This window comes from Ceratotherium simum, chromosome 17, assembly GCF_057802395.1.
Source record: "Ceratotherium simum simum isolate JZ-2026a chromosome 17, ASM5780239v1, whole genome shotgun sequence".
Lineage (NCBI taxonomy): Eukaryota > Metazoa > Chordata > Mammalia > Perissodactyla > Rhinocerotidae > Ceratotherium > Ceratotherium simum.
Window position 1 is genome coordinate 49823897 of NC_141916.1, and position 21285 is coordinate 49845181.

Genomic DNA, 21285 nt, shown 5'->3' on the forward strand with positions numbered 1-21285 from the left:
ATTGTTTCTGACATAATGTTAATCGAAAAAGTTAGATTGTAAAATAACATATGATTCCTCCTATAAGCAAAATATGCATAGAAAATATGATAAGCAAACATATTGACATAATTTTATAGGGAGATTTTAAGGTGCTTTTCTTCATGTTTATCATTGTTACACCAATTTTCAACATTGACTAGCTGGATATAAAATCTTATGTCATTAATAAAAAGAAATCAAGTGTGACAACAAAATAACAAGGGAATAAAAGTTTTCTGTGTTTACCATAACTGAAAATTCTTTGTCTTCTACTATGTTAAGCCATAAAGATATTCATTTATTCAATAATTTTCTGGTGGTTTTTATATGCCAGACATTGCACGGGGTGGTGGTGACACAAAAGTGAATAAGACACAATTTCTGCCTTTACTGAACCTATGGTCAGCTTAGAGAGAGAGATATATAAGCAGATATTTTGTAAAATAATATGACAGAAGCAATGCTAAACACTAATAATGGTATGATAGATTTTCTTGATCCCATTTAATAATCTCAACTCTCCCAATTTGAACTCTTCTAGAATATTTGATTCATGACCATAATATACTGAACTTTGTACATATTTTTCATTGTTTAAGGATTTCCAAGAACAAACATGATACATGAGTAAATGATGTTTGCGTTATTTATCCAGTGGCTACAAGTATTTATCTGCTGGAAAAGATATTCTCTACCTGTGAGAAAAGGATAATAGATACTGCTATTAAGATAGATCATGGTATAGATCACTGTTACTAAAAAGTCTTGGTTGTTTGAGTTTATGAAATTTGTATTGTGAGGCTGAGATGATTTTACTAATATGGATTTCCACACGATTTTCCTTTTCTCTTGACTCAGTGTTTTAGCAAAATAGAGTGTGTATGTGAAGAAGGAGAACATGTGTGAGCAGCTCTTTTTGGAGAGGAGGACTCACTCTGTGAAAAGCTGCCTTTTGGGATGGTTTTCCTCTTTCTAGAAGCAGGTAATGGAATTAGGATGGACAATACAGAGACTTGAAGAGTTCTGAGCCCCACAGCCGTCGAAGGTATTGCTAGGACACTGCATGGTGAATCTAAGGATGTCTTAGGAAGATTAGGAGATCTTTCTTCCTAAGAATAACAGGAGAGTTCATGCTGAAAGTCTGGTCCAGGGCCCTTTGCTTGCTAAACGCTTAAGATGCAATCCTGATGAGGGAGAGACATTGAACAATCATTTTGAAAGGTGAGTGGGGAAATGCTTTCATCAAGGTAATGAGAGTGAACATCTTTCCTTATTTAGGCGGCAAATGGTGCCGGAGCTTAGTGGCTGTCTCCTCATTCTCCAGCTCTCCAGAAAACTCCCAGACTGACCACTTTTGAACTCTTGAGCTAGTCACTCCCTCTCTCCTCATTCATTTCTAGGTATCACTGTGAGCTCATACTAGCCCTCTAGAGGCAAAAATCTAGCCTGTCCCAGTTTTGTCTCTGTCTCTCACTATTAAATTTTGTACATGATATCCTTTGAATGTAAAAAAAGCAAAGTGGTTTTGTGGAAAGGCTATTTTTTATTTTGAATTTGACAAAACACTTTCTGTTATGAATTACAGAAAAGAGGGATGAGAATGGACACATAATTCATACTCTTATTCCTTACCTATAAAAGTATAAACAAGGATTAAAACTTACTACATAAAATCTTATGTGCATTTACCAATTCAGTGTCCTTTTGTCAGTCACCCAGTATCCTGGAGTCTGAGTTTCTTCTTTTATAAAATGAGGATAACAATCTCCTGACTCAATTTGTTGAGGGTTAGATGAGGTGATATATTTGGAACAGCAACAATAACAAAAAAGTCCCCCAAAATCTAAAAAATATTGTGATTGGCAGTTGAATTCCCTAAATGTCAGTTTTCTTCAGCTAGTAAACAGTGAAACAGAGATGATAACAACGACAACACAAAGAATTTGTCCATAGTTACTCATCTTTGAAGAGAGTCAAATCACATGAATGTTTTGTGTGGCAGGAAGACAAATCCTCTATCCTCTAGGTCCTTCTGGCTGGTCTAAGAATTAAATTGAAATAAGACAGAATAACAGGAGAAAGTCAAACAAAGCTTTATAACGTGTATACATGGGAGAAATGCAACAGAATTGAGTAACTCAGCCAGAATGGCCAAATCCACCACCTTAAATACCATCTTCAGCTAAAAACAAAGGAGCATGTTGGGAGTAGTGCTTTGGGACTTCAAAGGGGAGGAAGGCAATTCACATGGAAATGCAAAAGCAAATGTTTGATAGACAGAACTTTGATAAGAATGGGCTTAGCAAGGACCCTCACAGTATAGGGATACCCAGTTATCTATGGTGATGGCCTTCCACCTTAAATTCTTTTAGGTGGTTAGGGGGAGGGTCAAAAATTCTTTCTGAGTCTTTTGTTCTTAAACATAATCAAGGCAAAGAGACACATTTTGGGGTGGCAAATTCTGATCCCCCACATTTTGTTATGTTATTTACATACTGGGAGAATCCATATCCAAGAGGCCAACTTTAAAGTAAGCCAAGGAGGGGCCGGCCCCGTGGCTTGGTGGTTAAGTGAGCGCGCTCCACTGCTGGCGACCCGAGTTCGGATCCCGGGCTCCCACCGGCGTGCTGCTTCTCCGGCCATGCTGAGGCCGCGTCCCACATACAGCAACTAGAAGGATGTGCAGCTATGACACACAACTATCTACTGGGGCTTTGGGGGAAAAAATAAATAAATAAAATCTTTAAAAAAAAAAAATAAAGTAAGCCAAGGATTTTAAAGTTTAATCTTGAATCAATGTTATTTTAAAAATTTACATTTTGCCTTGTTCCTAGACCTTGCATGAAAATTAGGAAAGAGAGGAGGCCCTTATTGGGGTCACCGTGCCTCACACAGTGAGAGGTTCCTTGCTCCGGGCCTTGTGGTCAGTAAGTGAGCTCCTTGAGTTTGAAACTTCCTGTGTGGTTTTAGCTCAAATATGTACCCTGGGTAGGTCCAGCCACTGCTCTTCCTCTGCTAGGCCAGCTGTGTTGATAACCTCTCAGGAAGTATCTGGGTCTATTTTTATGTTTTATTTTTATAGAGCATTTTGTAGTGTCTTTTATAATGGACTTTGTTACCCTTATGATGGTGAGAGTTGAGTTGGCACAAATAGTTGATCTAAAACTCACTTATGTGTTATTTAATTATTTTATATTTTACTATTGGTGTGAATACACTTTGACAAAGGAATATCAACTGATGACATTCTCTGAGCTTTAACCAATTGATGGCCAGCGAAGGTGGTCTATGAAGGGTGAGGGGCTGGTAGGAAACTAGGTGAGCAATAAGGCAAACGTAAATCCACTAAGTGGAGAAGTCATTGGGACGTATCACTGAAAAGTGATTGCAAAGCTATATCTCTACCTAGGCTATGAATTGCCCCCCTGTAAGCACTGTGCCTGCTCTTGGTATTATTACCATCAGGGGAGGGTAATGCTCTATTAGCCTGAACCTGGAGATGAACTTTTTCAGGTTTCAAAAATTTTTATTTATCCCACCTATGGGTTTAACATTTGAGACTTGTGATAGCTGTGACTAATTTGTTTCCATTGTTAGTACCAGTGGATTTCAAACTTTAGTTTCCATCAGAATCACCTGGAGAGCTTATTAAACTACAGCTTGTTGGGCCCCACCTCAAAGTTTCTGATTCAGTGGTTCTGGGGTGGACCCCAAGAATTTGCATTTTTAACAGTTCCCAGGTGATGCTTATGATTCTGGTCTCGGGATTACACTTGAAGAACTTCTGCTCTTGTTTATTTTCACTTATGTCACACTGAAAGTTTTAATCATGCTTACGAATACCCTTTCGGCATTCTGAGAATTCTCTCCCTAGAATTGCTTTCTCTGACAAGAGAAACTGCCATCCCTTTCTTCAAATCCCCAATTAGTCTTCCTGTTTCAGAGCCATATTTTCAAATTAAATGCTGTTTCCTCAATAGAATCTGCTCACAGAATGAAGGTTTACATTTTTTTCCATCATTAAAGTTCATTTCTTCCTTCTGTATCAGAAGCTCCCTGCTTCTCTTGTTCACATGGGAATCCCACTTGTGAACAACGAATTCAATTTGGTTTCATCATGGTCAGGAGGTAAAAATATCCCTTTGTAGTTCCCAACACCACACAGGATGTCCAGGCTTTTTACTGTCAATGCAAATAATCCATAACCAATCTGTGAATTGAAATTGGGTTGAGTTTATTATGTGCCAGATTTGAGGACCATATAACCTGGGCCCTTCCTTCCCCAAGGAGGGAAGGGCACCGAAGAAGTGACGTGTGTAGAGCACTTATATACCATCAAAGAGAATGTATCACATATGATTGTGATGTCCATTTTACAATAGTCATGAGATTTCCCTGTCAGCACAGTGATTGATTGACATAGCTGGTAGCAGGTCTGTTGTCTGGAGCTGGGTGATCAGAGGGTTAGCACAGGAATCAGTTCCTAGCCTAGGGAGAGATGCTTATCCTTAAGGGAATGCCAAGGTGGGGGAAGTTACATCTTTATCTTAAGGGCATTTGTTCTTGTCTTTGGGACATAGTAAATGCTTAAAGCAGATATACAATGCATGCTCAAAGGCCATGTCAGGCTCTTTTGGAAAAACAAGGTCAACCCAAATTAGTTTTACACCAAATGGCTTCCTAATATTGCTTGCCATTTACTTATCACTACCTTCTCTTGAGGGAGCTTAAAATTTTCCAGAACTGTTGAGATGGTAAGTTGTCCAAAGATGACAGAGAGGTGGTAGAAAATGCATGACCCAAGACAGTTGGGTTATTTCTTGCTTTCTGTTCCATTATGTTCAAAGGTTCTCTGGTTAGTATCCATTTCCACTCATCTTGTACTCTGCTTTTCTGCCTTTCCCTGGGGAAAAACATCTGGTTCAACAAGTGAGCTTCTACTTCAGTCTCTTAGAGTACTTTCTTTGCAAATTAGTTTCAGTTTTGTCCCAGTCTGGGCGAGAAAGAATGCCTGTCAAGATATGAGTGAGAGGAAGGAAAAACCTGGAGAACAAAAAAACAACTGGGGTAATAACCCTATAATTCTGTCTCTCTATGTGTATATATTCATTCATATATACAATCATACATTCCTTCATTCAGCAAATATTTATTGGGCCCTGGGTGACTTCAGTTAACACTAACCACCCACTTTTTAAAAGAGATTAGTTCTCCTCCCCATGTACTATTTTCTAATTAAATTTAAATGATATATATTTAAATACATGTTAAATATATGTAAATTTAAAATATTTAAATCTATACTATTTTAATGTATGTATATCAAATGTATTTAACATATATGTGTTATAGGCTTTATTTTTACCTCTCTTTTATTGACATATAATTGGCATATAACATTATATTAGTTTCAGGTGTACAACATAATGACTCAATATCTGTACATGTTTCAAATGATCACCACAATAAATCTAGTTAACATCCATCACTGTACATAGTGACAAATTGTTTTTTCTTCTGATGAGAACTTTTAAGATCCACTCTCCTAGCAACTTTCAAATATGCAATAGAGTGTTATTAACTATGGTCGCCATGCTATATATTAGATCCCCAGGACTGACATTTTATAACTGGAGTTTGCACCATTTCACCCCCTTCACGCATTTCACCACCCCGTCCCTCATAGGCTTTATTTTTAATCTCTAATCAAAGATGATATAGAATTGATCATCTATGGTACAAATGTACAGTTTTTCTTGATCTCAGAATCACCAAGAAATTAAAATACATTTTTTTTTTTTTTTACTTTAAAGTGCTCTACATTATTGAATACACTTCTGGAGATTCTTAACAATGTTTTCCAGTTATTGAATGTTCTCCTCTACTGTGTCTACTTGGTGACAAATATGACACGCAAAACAAAAAAGTTTGTTCAACATTCTTAATGCATGACAACGTACAGATAAAACATCTTTATGAAATAATTAAAAATTATGAGAAATTATTGTAATACATGAAAGTACAAAGAAGAAAAATACCACTGTCTATAATCACTTAAAAATTCTTTTAGACTCCCTTTCTAGTCATTGTTTTTCTTGTTTAATTAAACTGACAATTGTTTTTTAAAAATATATTGTAAATTCTTTACAAAAATTAAAATTTCAGGTAAATAGAAAAAGTTTTTAAAAATTTGAAATGTTATGTGCCATGTAGAAATAATCATTGTGAATATACAATCTATATCTGTATAACAGTAAGATATATAGATAGATAAATAGGTAGATACATAGAAGATAGAAATGCATTTAGTAAAATAAGATCATACTATACATGCTATGCTTTAATTTTAAAACAGGATTAAATTTTATTTTAGCAGGATCTAGAATAAAATATAAGAATGGCAATTAAAGGAATTCATACTTCAAATGAATGCTTCTTTAATATAAGACATTATTCCCTAGATTTTTCCTTATAAGGCTAAGAGAAAATATTACTTAAAAAATATGTTGAAATCATATGGTATTTGACCTTCTCCCTCTGACTTATTATTTCACTTTGCATAATGCCCTCAATGTCCATCCATGTTGTCACAAATGGCTGGATTTCATCGTTTCTTATGGCTAAGTAGTATTCCATTGTGAAGATCAAATACCATATGATTTACTTCATTAAGTAGTAGATAATAACAACAATAAACAAACACATAAAGACAGAGATTGGATTGGTGGTTACCAGAGGGGAAGGGAGGAGGGAGGAGGGTGAAAGGGATAATTTGACACATGTGTGTGGTGATGGGTTGTAATTAGTATTTGGGTGGTGAACATGATGTAATCTATGCAGAAATAGAAGTATAATGATGTACACCTGAAATGCTATAAACCAATGTTTCTGCAATAAACAAAAAATTTAAAAAAATGTTGAAATCATTAGACTTTTATTCTTTTAAACATGTTTTAGTTTTATTTATTTATTATATTATTTAAAAACATTTTCAGGGCTGGCCTGGTTGGCATTGTGGTTAAGTTTACGCACTCTGCTTCGGAGGCCCAGGGTTCACAGATTCGGATCCCAGATGCAGACATACACACTGCTTGTCAAGCCATACTGTGGTGGCGTCCCTCATGTAAAATAGAGGAAGATGGGCACAGATGTTAGCTCAGGGCCAATCTTACTCACTAGAGAAAAAAATAAAGCCAACTTTTTCCCTGGATTGATTGAATATAATTGACAAAATTGTCTATGTTTAAAGTGTACATTGTGATGATTTGTTAGACATATACATTGTGAAATGATTTCCACAATCAAGTTAATTAAAAAATCCATCAGCTCACATAGCTACCTTTTGTGTGTGCATGAGAATACTTCAGATGTCTTCTTTTAGCAAATTTAAAATATACAATACAGGATTATTGACTATAGTCACCATGCTGCACATTAGATGCTTAGAGCTTACTCATCTTAAAACTGCAAGTTTGTACTTTTTGACCAACATATCCTCAGTTCCCTCACCCTCCAACCCATGGCAACCATCATTCTACTCTGTTTCTAGGAGTTTGACTATTTTTTAGATTTTACTTATAAGTGATACCAAACAGCATTTGTCTCTCTCTGACTTATTTCACTTAACATAAAGCCTTCAAGTTTCATCCGTGTTATTGCAAATGGCAGAATTTCCTTCTTTCTCATGGCAGAATAATGTTCTGTTGTATATATATACCACATTTTCTTTATCTACTCATCTATCAACAAATGGCTAGGTTATTTCAATATTTTGGTTATTGTGAATAATGCTGTAATGAACATGGGAGTGCAGATATCTTTTCAAGATACTGATTTTCTTTCCTTCAGCTATATATCCAGGAGTTGGATATACTAGATCATATGGTAGTTCTATTTTTAATTTTTTGGAGGAGGTTCCACACTGTTTTCAACAGTGGTTGTACTGGTATACATTCCCATCAATAGAGTACAAGAGATTCCTTTTCTCCATATCCTCACGAATACTTATTATCCCTTGTCTTTTTTGGTGATAGCCATTTTAACAGGTGTGAGGTGATATCTTGCAGTTTTGATTTGCATTTCCATAATTATGAGTGATGTTGAACACCTTTTCATATACCTGTTATCCATTTGAATATCTTCTTTGGAAAAATGTCTCTTCAGATTATTTGCCCATTTCTTAATTGTATTATTTGATTTTTTATTGAGTTGTATGAATTTGTTATATATTTTTGATATTAAACCCTTATTAGCTATATAGTTTGCAATTATTTTCTCCTATTCTGTAGGTTACCTTTTCATTTTGTTGTTTCCATTGCATGCCAAAGCTTTTTAGTTTGATATAGTCCCCATTCTCTATTTTTCTTTTGTTGCCTATGCTTTTGTTGTCATATCCAAAAAATCATTGCCAAGACAATGCCAACCAAGGAGCTTTTTCCCTGTTTTCCTCTAGAAGTTTTACAAGTTCAAATCTTACATTTAAGTGTTTAATCTATTTCATGTTAATTTTTGTGAGTGGTATAAGATAAAGGTCAATGTCATTCTTTGGCATGTGGATATCCAGTTTTCCCAGAACCCATTTTTGAAGAGATTGTCTTTTACCCATTTTGTGTTCTTGGTACCCTTGTCAAAGATTAGTTGACTGTCTATGTGTGAATTTATTTCTGGGCTCTCTATTCTGAAGTTCCTCTGATATGTGTATCTGTTTTACATGCCAATACTATATTGTTTTGATACTATAGTTTTGTAGTATAGTTTGAAATCAGAAAGTGTGATGTCTCCAACTTTGTTGTTTCTTAGGGTTGTGTTGGTTATTTGGGGTCTTTTGTGGTTCCACAAAAATTTTAGGATTTTTTTTCCTATTTCTGTGAAATTGAACTGGAATTTTTATAGAAATTGCATTGAATTCATAGATCACTTTGGGTTGTATGGATATTTTAAGAATATGATTTTTTGCCAATCCAAGACATAGAATATCTTTCCATTTGTTTGTGTCTTCAATTTCTTTCATCAATGTCTTTTAGTTTTCAGTATACAGATCTTTCACTTCATTGGTTAAATTTATTTCTAAATTTTTTATTCTTTTGGATGCTATTGTAAAAGGGATTGAATTTTTAATTTCTCTTTCAGATATTTTTTGGTTAGTGTATAGAAATGCAACTGATTTTTGTATGTTAATTATGCATACTGCAATTTTATTGAATTAATTTATTAGTTCTTATACGTTTTTAGTAGAGTCTGTAGGGGTCTCTAGATATAAGATTATGTCATTTGCAAAGACATGTTTACTTATTCTTTTCTTAATCTTGCCTTTATTTCTTTTTCTTGCCTAATTGCTCTGGCTAGGACTTTCACTGCTATTTTGAATAGAAGTGGTGAAAGTGAGCACCCTTCTATTGTAACTGATCTTAGACAAAAGGCTTTTAGCTTTTTACTGTTGAGTGTGATATTATCTTAGACCTCTCATATGTCTTTTATTTTGTTGAAATACATTCCTTTTATACCTAATTTGTTGAGAATTTTTATTATGAAAGGATGTTGAATTTTGTCAAATGCTTTTTCTGCCTCTATTGAAATGATCATATGATTTTATCTTCTTTCTGTTAATGTGGTGTATCACATTTATAGATGTGTGTATGTTGAAACATTCTTGCACTTCTGAAACAAATCACACTCTACCATGGTGTGTGATTCTTTTAATGTATTGTTGAAATCAGTTTGCTAATATTTTGTTGAGGATTTTTGCATGGATGTTTATCAGGATATAGACTTGAATTTTTTTTGTAATGTCTTTCTCTGACTTTGACATCAGGGTAATTCTGGCCTAATAAAATGAGTTTGGAAGTATTTCCTTCTCTTTTATTTTTTGGAAGAGTTTGAGAAGGAGTGACATTAATTCTTGAAATGTATGGTAGAATTCACCAGGGAATCCATCTGGTCCCTGGCTTTTTTGTTTTGGGAGCTTTTTGATTACAGATTCGGTCTTCTTACTACCTATACATTTATTCAGATATGCTATTTCTTCAGGATTCAGTCTTGGTAGGCTGTATGTTTCTAGAAATTTATCTATTTTTCTAGGATATCCAGTATGTTGGTATATAGTTGTTCATAGTAGTCTCTTAGAGTCCTCTGTATTTACATGATATCAGTTGTAATGTTCCTCTTTTATTCATAATTTTATTTATTTGGGTCATCTTTTTTTTCTTGGTTCGTCTAGCTAAACGTTTGTCAGTTTTGTTTATCTTTTCAAAAAGCAGCTCTTAGTTTCATTGATATTTTCTATTGTCTTTCAATTCTCTATTTTAATTATTTCTGCTCTGATGTTTGTTATTTCCTGTTTTCTGTCAACTTTGCTCTTAGTTTCTTCTTTTTCTAGTGACTTGAGATGTAAAGTAAGTTTGTTTATTTGAGATCTTTCTTTTTCTTAAAGTAGGAATTTATCACTGTAGACTTTGTTCTTAGAACAGCTTTTGCTTTATTCCATAATTTGTGGTATGCTGTGTTTCCATTTTTGTTTATCTCAAGATTTTGGTTGTGTTCCCTTTTGATTTCTTTTTTAATCTGTTGACTTTTCAAGAGTGTGTTGTTTAGTTTCCACATATTTGTGAATTTTTCTCCTTTCCTCCTCTATGGTATAATATTTAGTTTCATACCATTGTGGTTAGAAAAGAATGCCCAATATATCAACCTTCTTAAATTCATTCATACGTGTTTTATGACCTATCATGTGATCTATACTGGAGAATGTTCTGTGTGCACTTGAGAAGAATGTGTATTCTGCTGCTGTTAAATGGATTGTTCTGTATATATCTGTTAGGTCCATTTGGTCTAAAGTGTAGTTTAAGTTCAATATTTCCTTATGATTTTCTGTCTGGATGATCTATCCATTGCTGAAATTGGTGTATTAAAGTCTCCTAATATTATTGCATAGCTGTCTATTTCTACCTTCATATCTGTTTATATTTGCTTAATATATTTAGGTGTTCTGAAGTTGGGTACATGTATATTCACCTTTGTTGTATTTTCTTGTTGAATTGACCCCTTTATCATTATATAATGACCTCCTTTGTCTCTTGTTACAGTTTTTAACTTAAATTTATTTTGTCTGGTATAAAAATAGCTACTTCTGCTTTCTTTTGGTTTCCATTTACATGAAATATTTTTTTCACCTCTTCAGTTTGTGAGTGTGTGTGTCCTTAAAGCTGGACCAAGTCTCTTGTAGCAAGCTGATAGTTGAGTCTTGTTTCTTTATCCATTTACCCAGTATACGTCTTTTGATTGTAGGATTTAATCCACTTAGATTTAGAGTAATTATTGATAGGTAAAGACCTACTATTGCTATGTCATTAGTTGTCCTCAGGCTAGTTTGGAATTCCCTTGTTCCTTTCTTCCTCTCTTGCTGTCTTTCTTTGTGATTTGATGATTTTCTGTAGTAAAATGCTTTAATTCTTTTATCTTTATCTTTTGTGTATCTGTTATAGGACTTTGCTTTGTGGTTACCATGAGGTTTACATAAAACATCTTATAAGTATCTGTTTTAAGCTGATAGCAACTTAACTTCAATGGAATGTAAAAAGTGTACTCTTTTTCTCCCCTCCACATGTTTTATGTTTTTGATGTATACAATTTATATTTTTTTATATTGTGTATCCATTAACAAATTATTGTAACTATAGTCATTTTTAACTTTTTTCTTTTAGCCTTTATGTTAGAATTAAGTGACTTACACACCACCATTACAGTATTAGAGTATTCTGAATTTGACAATAACATAGAACCTGCCCAAGACTGAGGATAGTCCAAGAGAACTTAGAATTTCTACTTTCTCCCAACATTATCATATTTAATGTAACAGAATACAAGTCTACCAGTGGAGAAGGGACAAGAGATTAGAGAGGGTCTCCCTTCTTCTTTTTTTTTTTTTTTGCTGACCAGGGCCTGCCCACTCCAGCCATGCCAGTTCATTGTTCATATGACAATTCATTTATTGTTTTTTATTGCAGTAACATTGGTCTATAACATTATGTAAATTTCAGGCGTACATCATTATATCTCAATTTCTGTGTAGAGTACATCAGGTTCACCACCCAAAGACTACAATCCATCAACATACACATGTGAATAATCACCCCTTTCAGCCTCCTCCCTCCCACCATTCCCCTTTGGTAACTATCAATCCAATTTCTGTCTCTATGTGAATTTTTGTTGTCGTTTTTATCTTCTATTTATGAGTAAGATCATATGGTATTTGGCTTTCTCCCTCTGACTTATTTCACTTAGCATAATACACTCAAGTTCCATCCATGTTGTCACTAATGGCAAGATTTCATCCTCTTTTATGACTGAGTAGTATTCCATCATCACATCTTCTTTAACCATTCGTTCCTTGATGGGCACTTAGGTTGCTTTCAAGTCCTCGCTATTGTGAATAATGTTGCATTCATATGTCTTTATGCATTCGTGTTTTCATGTTCTTTGGATAAATAGCCAGCAGTGGAATAACTGGTTCATATGGTAGTTCTATTCTTAATTTTTTGAGAAAGCTCCATACTGTTTTCCATAGTGACTGCACCAGTTTTCACTCCCACCAGCATTGTATGAGAGTTTCCTTTTTCCTATATCCTCTCTAACACTTGTTATTTCCTGTCTTGTTAATTATAGCCATTGTGATTGGTGTGAGATGACATCTCCTTGTAGTTTTGATTTGCATTTCCCTCTTAGTGATGTTCAATATCTTTTCACGTGCCTGTTGGCCATCTGTATGTCTTCTTTGGAGAAATGTCTGTTCAGATCTTTTGCCATTTTTTAATTGGGTTGTTAGCTTTTTTGTTGTTGAGATGTATGAGTTCTTTATGTATTTTGGATATTAACCCCTTATCAGATGTATAGTTTGCAAGTATCTTCTCCCAATTGCTGGGTTAGCTTTTTGTTTTGTTGGTGGTTTCCTTTGCTGTGCAGAAGCTTTTTAGTTCGATGTAGTTCCATTTGTTAATTTTTTTCTAACATTTCTCTTGCCCAGACAGACATGGTACTTGAAAATATGCTACTAAGACTGATGTCAAAGATCGTACTGCCTATGTTTGCTTCTAGAAGTTTCATGGTTTCAGGTCTTACATTCCAGTCTTTAATCCATTTTGAGTCAATTTTTGTGTATGGTGTAAGATAATGGTCTACTTCCATTCTTTTGTATGTGGCTGTGCGGTTTTCCCAGCACCATTCATTTATTGAAGAGACTTTCCTTTCTCCATTGTATATTTTTGGCTCCCCCTGTCAAAAATTAGCTGTCCATAGATGTGTGGGTTTATTTCTGGGCTCTTGATCCTTTTCCATTGATCTGTGTGTCTGTTTTTGTGCCAATACCATGCTGTTTTATTACTATAGCTTTGTAGTATATTTTGAAATGAGGGAATTTTGTTTTTTTTCCTCCAGCTTTGTTCTTTTTTCTCAGGATTCCTTTGGCTATTTGGGATCTTTCCTTATTCTGTATAAATTTTAGGATTCTTTGTTCTATTTCTGTGAAAAATGTCATTAGAACTTTGATAACATTTGCGTTGAATCTGTAGATTGCTTTAGGAAATATGGACATGTGAACTATATTAATTCTTCCAATCCAATAGTATGGAATATCTTACCATTTCTTTGTGGAGAGACTCTCTTCCAAGTGCAGGTGTACAGGACCTGTTGAAATTAGAGAGTGGAACAAAAACACTCAGAGACACCCTCCAGTTCCCCCGATCCCACATTAAGTGCTAGGTAGCAGTAGCACATTGCTAGAAGAACTTCAAGTCTGTGGTGTACTGAATAGACCACAGAAACAATAACATAAATCGACATGTGGTCCCACAATAATAGCCTTACAGAATAAGAGATGTCTCCATTTCTGGCCAGACATACAATGTTTACCGTTCAAAAAAAAATTAGTAGATACAAACATGCAAAAATCAAGAAAATAGTCCATTCTCAAAAGAAAAAATAGCTGAAATTAGCTCAGGTATATTCAAGATGCTTGAATTATCAGTGAGAAACTTTTATAATAACTTTTTTAATATGTCAAAAAAACTAGTGGAAAGCATGCATGAAAATATGGTGAAATTATTAGAGAAGTGGAAACTATATAAAAAAGAGCCAAATAGAAATATCATGTGTAGAACTGTGGTATCAGAAAAAAAGAATTTCTTCCTTGGGCATACCAGAAAACTAGACTCAAGGTAGGGGAAATTTCCAGTAAACTTGAAGATGCTTCAACATAACTTATCTCAAATGAACCACAAAGAATAAAAAAATTGAAAGGAGAAATAAGCAAATCTTCACTTGTATTGGGACATTTCAACATACTTCTTTCAATAATAATTTAGAATATTTAGACAAAAGTAAGTAAGGATATAGAAAATCTGGAAGAGCACTAGAAACTAAATTGACCTAAGTGACATTTATATATATATCACTCCACTCAACAATAGAAGAAAACATATTCTTTTCAGGTGCACATGGAACATTCCCTGGAATAGACAGTAATTCTCTCCCTCCCAAAGTCCACAAATGGTAAAGCCACTTTGGAAGGCAATTAGACATTTCTTATAAAGTTAAATATACACTTACTATAGGACCTAGAATTCACACCTAGATATTTACAGAAGAGAAATGAAAACATATATCTACACAAAGCCCTATAATGTGAATGTTATGGCTTTTTTATTCATAATCACCAAAAACTAGAAGCAGCCCAAAAGTCCACCAACTTGTGAATGGATAACAATTGAACAATCGGTGAATGAATAACAATTCATACAATGGAAATATCTCAGCTATAAAAAGGAATGAACTACTGATACATACAACAACATTCATAAATCTCAATAGCTTTATGATAAGAGAAAAAAGTCATAATCAAAAGCCTTCAGGGCTGGCCCCGTGGCTTAGCAGTTAAGTGCGTGTACTCCCCTGCTGGCGGCCCAGGTTCGGATCCCGGGCGCGCACGGACGCACTGCTTCTCCGGCCATGCTGAGGCCACGTTCCACATACAGCAACTAGAAGGATGTGCAGCTATGACATACAACTATTTAGTGGGGCTTTGGGGGAAAAAATAAAATAAAAAAGTAGACCTTTTAAAAAAAAAAGCCTTCATATCACTATGAATCCATTCCTATGATGTTGTAGAAAAAGCAAACTTATAGAGCAAGAAATTAGATTAGTGGTTGCCTGTAGTTGTCTGGAGAAAGGTTGGTGGGAGACGATTGTCTACAAAGAGGCATGAGGTAACTTTTTGGGAGATGGAAATGTTCTATATCTCCAATATGCATGGAGGTACAAACTATATACATCTGTTAAAACTTATCAAACTGTACGCTTAAAAATGATGAAAATTACTGTATGTAAATTATAAATCAATAAAATGTTTTATTTAGGGAGATGCTTGAGCTTATATTAGAAGTTTTATGAGCTTTCTAGGTTTAACTTTGATTTCATATAGGTAAAGATCTAAGTTTGACAAGAGCACCTATTTTGGTAGTAAGACAAAGAACTTAGCTCCCCTGTTCACATTTCACTGTGACATTGAGTAAGCTATTTAATTTCTGTGAACTTGAATATAAAATTCCCTACCTACTTCACAAAATCTTTATAAAAATAAATTCATTTATTATTTTTTTATAAGATAATGTAACACATATGTATTCAGTGTTTAAAATGTGCCAGATGCTGTGATTGGCAAGGATAGATTAATAAGCAAGTCAGGTCTCAAACCTCACAGGTTATATAATCTAATGGGAACAGTGAGAAATAAGCACGAAGTCATAATATTTTTATGATAGGGAATATTGGGAATAATGGGAACATATAGTGAGATTATAACCTAGTTTAAGTATCAGTAAAAGCTTTCCTAAATAAGTGATTTTCTTTTTTTTCATCTAATGCCTGAAAAACACATGGTATTTATCCAGCTATGGTTTGGGAAGAGAGAAGAGAGATGAGTGAGAGGAGTGGAATTGTGCAGACAGGAGAAGGAATGGGCTCAAGTCAAAATAGTGGAGTCAATGAAATGAATGCAGAGTATAAAATTAGAGAAAAAAAGCAGAGAATAGCTAGAGTTGTAAGCAGGGGCCGAAGAAAATAGAATAACTATACAACTCACGTCTTTGAAATGTCTTGTTATTAAACAAACTATCCATATGTGTTTTGATCTCTGTCTCTGTAATTTTGATTTGTCTTTGCTTGCATGAGTATTGAATAATTTTATTTATTGACAAAATAGTAAGCACACAGAAGTTGTTCTAAACGAATTTATTCAATTCTTATTTATATGGTGAATAAGAAGACATTGTTTCTGCTCTGAGGGAGCTAATCTACATTTAGACTCATAATCTCTTCTCATATCTTTTAGGATTTTATTGAAGTGTTTTCTTCTCAAGTGAGATCTTCTATTACTACCACCAGGCTCTCTGCCCCTCTTCCGATATATTTTTCTTAGTTTTTAAAGTCACAATTTAACATGCTTTTGACTTGTTTACTGTCTTCCTCTTACTGCAAAATAAACTTCACAAGCATAGAGATATTCATTTACTTGATATATTTGTTGACTGCTGTATTCCTAGCTTCTAGAACATAGCCTGGCATAAAATTATGTGATCAGTAAATATATATTAAAAGAATGAATTAATGACTGTGTGACTTTCATGAAGAAAGAAAAATAATTTTTAGATCTACCTGAGAGAATTATACTTTTTAGGTTAAAAATCCCTTAAAAATGTGCATCCCAATTCTTGAAATAAAATTGGCAAGAATTCTGAGAAAAATGTAAAAATTTCTACCTTTTGGTGTTATGCCCATTTTCATAGCTCAGCAACAGTGGGTCGTAGACTCAAATGTACTTATTGAATACAGGATCGTAAGATCTGATAGTGTGCAGACTTTAAATATCCTCGTCATTTCACCTATGGTGTGAAGGGAGAGCAACCTGAATGTGACTGTGCGAGGAGACTTCCTCTGCAGGGGTTAGCTGGAACATCACAGAGCAATTAGACTCTCCTTTCTCTGCTCGTATTGTCTCTTTGCTAACTTGCTGGTTAGTAAGACAGACTTCCTGCCCAGGACCTGGAACACCAAACCATGAGGCATAAACCACACAGAGGTGAGATGATCTCAGGATAAGAGGCTATAAGTACAATTTAATAATTTATTATACCCTCTTGGGAATTAAGTTTCATCATATCTATTTTGTATTAAATATAGTTTTCTATAAAATATACATCACAAGAGCTGATTAAGTTACATGCACTGATACTAGAGAGATGCTTGGGGTTTTTTTCTTTGTAGTTTAATGGAATTTGGTCTATGAGATAGGCATGCATAGACCCACACATACAAGAGACAAATGGTGCCAAGGAAACTTTTGGGATAAGCCTCCATATTCTTATCATTAATTAAAGTTTCTACCAGAAATATATGAATATAGTCGTATATCTTGTGCCCATGTTCTTTTTACATATATTTGTAATTCCATTTAGTATATATAGCTCAATAGATTTTTCTGCACTTTTTTGTGCCTCAGTTTCCTCTTCTGTAAAATGGGATATATATCTTTACAGTGTCTATCATAAAGACTTGTGAGGAGTCAACAAGCTAATACATATAAATACCTGGAATAGTGCCTGACACATAATGAGTGCCAATTATTATTATTGTTGTTATTTTTACCTAAATGAAAAGAGCAGTACTGATTGTGCCTAAAAATGATATTGTGGGGAAACTGTGTCAGTTACCAGAAATTAGATTAAGTGGATGGATTCAAAGAGTTGTACATATTCACAGAACCAGATATCAAATCCCTTACAGAACATGTTTTAATGATTACTTTATTTACTGAGGGATTATTTTTTTGGCTGTTGTTTAGCTCTCAATGTATAGGGATCAGCCTGTTTTGAACAAGAGGCTTTGATTTGATTTTATGAAAATATCAGTTCAATGTGATCAGTTCTTTGAGCATAAACAATGATATAAATGGTATGGATGTCTGACTTAGAAAATGACAACTCAGAAGACACCATTATTGCCTTAATCTCTTTGTGATATACCTAGCTGCCTTTTTTTTAACACCTTTATTCAATTGGTAAATTGAAGTTACAGAACATTATATTGATAAAGAAGAATTGAAAAATGCATTCTCAGCACACTTATCAGGCAACAGCAGGTACTTAATAAATGCTTGTCCAAGAAACCAGAAATTATGTGGTTACTTCTTTTTGAGAGCTATTATTTGAAAATTATTGATATTTATTTAAAATTGGATATTCATCTTTGTTTAGATTATAACACAAATATTTATTTTATGAAGTTATTATGATGAGAGTGAACTTTTGTTCTCCTTTATTTCCTAGAAAACAGTGAAAAGAAGATGGTTTACATGAAGTTTGCACATATCACCTCTAACTCACAGACAGATAACAGACTTGAACGTCTAAAGGAGAAGGTAAATATTTGCATATGTTTCAGCCTTTATAAGATCTTACTTTGAAGTTTCTGTTCACATAACTCCTGTCAAAAGAATATATGCTTAGCGTCCTCATCTGAATGAAAAAGTCCTGTTAATCTCCAAAATTTAATTTTGGAAGATAATTAAAAGAAGAAAGTAAGAATGAAAGCAATAGTGGTATGTGGGTTGATGCCCATTTTGAAGCCTCCCTTCCGCTGACAACTTTTCTCCATTCGATCTCATGATTACCCACAGGCTCACTGCAGAATAAGCTTCACAATGTCAAATAATGTTTTCTCTTTAGTTTACTAATATATCAACAGCACTTAGGTGTGGCTTATTACTTGCAGAAAGTTCAGAGTTTTGCAGAATTCAATAGGTCCAATAGAAGAGTATCCTAACCTGAACTTGAGTATACTTCTCTTAGAAAAATACCTGTTTTCCTTCGAAATGGTGCCTTCACTTCAAATTGTCATCCCTGGAAGTTGGAGGTAACTTAGTACAATGTGTTTTAGAGGCAGATGGAATTTGGTTTTAATATTTTCCACCAATAATTAGCTATGCAACAGTAGACCAATTACTTAATTACTAATATCTACACCTCAGATTTCTCATCTGTAAAATGAGAATGACAAAAATCTTAGAGTTATTGTTGGGACTAATGGAGTTTATATTAGTAAAGCCATTACCACATGATAGGCATTCAATTTTTGGTAGTTGCTATTAATTTATATATATATATATAAGTGTGTGTATATAAAGTATATATTTATGTGTATATATAGAGAATATGTTCCAAATACTACTTTTTTTTTCCCCGGACTATGCATTTTTCTTCTTGAGGTTTAGCAAAGAAGAACTTTTCACCAGGACAATCTTCACATAGTTTCTCAGTTTGTTCCTGAGTGATTCATTCAACTAGTTAAGAACATTTATTGTCTTTGAGTCATGGTACTAAAGCAAGACCAGTAAGCAGGCTTTTGTGATAGTTCAGACCACATGTGGCTGTGACTTGGAGCATCATGATGAAAGCAAGACAGAAGATCAGGGATGCCTTTAAATTTAGACCTGATTTTTTTCTTTAGAAGACTTTTCTAGGACCTGCAATGTGTTTTCCCATTTCCTCCTTTCTCCATTTCATAAAGATCTCCTTTTGCCATAGTCTGGAATTTTTCCCTTACCATTTGGATTGAATTTTGGCTAGTTCCTAATTGACTATACTGCACAGTATTTCCTGGATGTTTGTTTATTTTCCAGAGACATTCTCTGTTACTACATTCCTCAATGGTGGACTGGGGAGGGATCCTAGTAGTCATCGAAATTTTAAAATCAACAGCTTTTATTATTGGTAATCCTCTTTTCTACCCTAACAATAATAAGATTTAGGAGGAAAGTAATTCCAAATAAGGGAAATGCCATGCAGATCGTAGCATTTGAAGAAAAGAACAGATTGGTGATTTTAAGAAGTATATGGTTATTTTGAAAAGAAAAGGGAAAATTATACCCTTTCCCCGAGCTCCTCTACATTACTAAGTAATCTTTAAGGCAGTAGCACCAACAATTTAAAATAAGAGGCAAATACTTCTAATACATGGTAAGTTTTCTATAAATGAAATACTTGTGTGAGCTGAGTGGGTTATAATACCTATGTAATGACAATGCTAATTCATGCAGTAGTTCCATTCTTAACCTGTATGCTTTTTTGAGACAAAGCTCTCACGTAACAGCTTGTTGACTGAAGCCTTGCAATAATTCCTCTGCAATTTACACGTTCTCTTGGACAGATTTCCAAGCAACGTCTTCTGGATGTATTGCTGCAGTAATATTGGGAATTATGTGTTTCATTCTTTTGGGAATATCAGCATTTTTTGCAACTAAGTGTAAGTATTCTATAGAAACGTTGTTCCTCATGTTGAATTTTATCTAAATACTTTTTCCCCCAAAGGGAGGATGAAGGGTAAGTCTAATGAGATAATCACATTCTGACAGTAGAAATATTTTTATTTCTAGGCCTTTCTGGACTTGAGGAAAAATATGCATGAATTCAAAGCAGAAAGTCTTTAGTAAACAGTTATTAACAAGGAGAACTACATGTTTATTCCATTTAATATCCTTTCCATTTCACTGTGAATCATGCACATTTACTGTCTGAATCCAATAGCATTAATATTTCTCTGTTTATTTTATGTATTCCTGATGACATTGGTTTGAAGACAAATCTAAAAGAGTTCTTTATACCATTTTACTGTAAATTTGCACACTTCTGTATTTCTATAATTTGGATATTTTCCCCTTAATATTGAGATTGAATCTCAGTTTATTATTAATAGTGGATATAATGACTCTGGAAGTTTTTCAGGCTCACTGGATCAATCTTTTAATTTTTCTTTGAAATTACTATCAATAATTTTACTTATGTTAATTATACCCAATAATATTTGGGTGACTGTTTTCATCACTATATTTATAACTTCTTTACCTTCTCCCTCCTCCCACCCCTGTCACACATGCGCTACTCTTGGTAAGGAATACTTACAGCATGGTGTGTATTCTTTCCTATCTTTCCCTACATCCACCTGCAGGGGGAGCTACCTAATTCATTGTTTGCATTATAATGGGGGGCTATATTATATGCACTTTCTTGCATCTTGTCTTTCTCATTTGAAAGTAAGTTTTGACAATCAAGCTGTAATTCATTCTTTTTCATGATAACCTCATAGTCCACGTTGAGAATTTACTGTAGTTTATTGAACTAGCCCCTCTGGGTGGGCATTCACTTTAGTCCAAATTTTTACTGT

General features: G+C 34.2%; 1 protein-coding gene across 11 annotated transcripts in view; it reads left to right on the forward strand.

Annotated features, from left to right (window-relative positions):
* Positions 1 to 20675, forward strand: part of LOC101388598 (killer cell lectin-like receptor 2) — a 55424-nt gene extending 34749 nt beyond the window's left edge. For 9 of the 11 annotated variants that reach the window (XR_015554995.1, XR_015554997.1, XR_015554996.1 and 6 more), the window contains one exon: positions 880 to 1003. The gene's annotated coding sequence lies outside the window, so the exon portion shown is untranslated. Of the gene's footprint in view, positions 1 to 879; positions 1004 to 18392; positions 18485 to 20271; positions 20368 to 20497 lie in introns of those variants that run through there. The other 2 variants (XR_015554999.1, XR_015555003.1) reach the window with 2 other exon arrangements.
* The last annotated feature ends 610 nt before the right edge of the window (positions 20676 to 21285 follow it).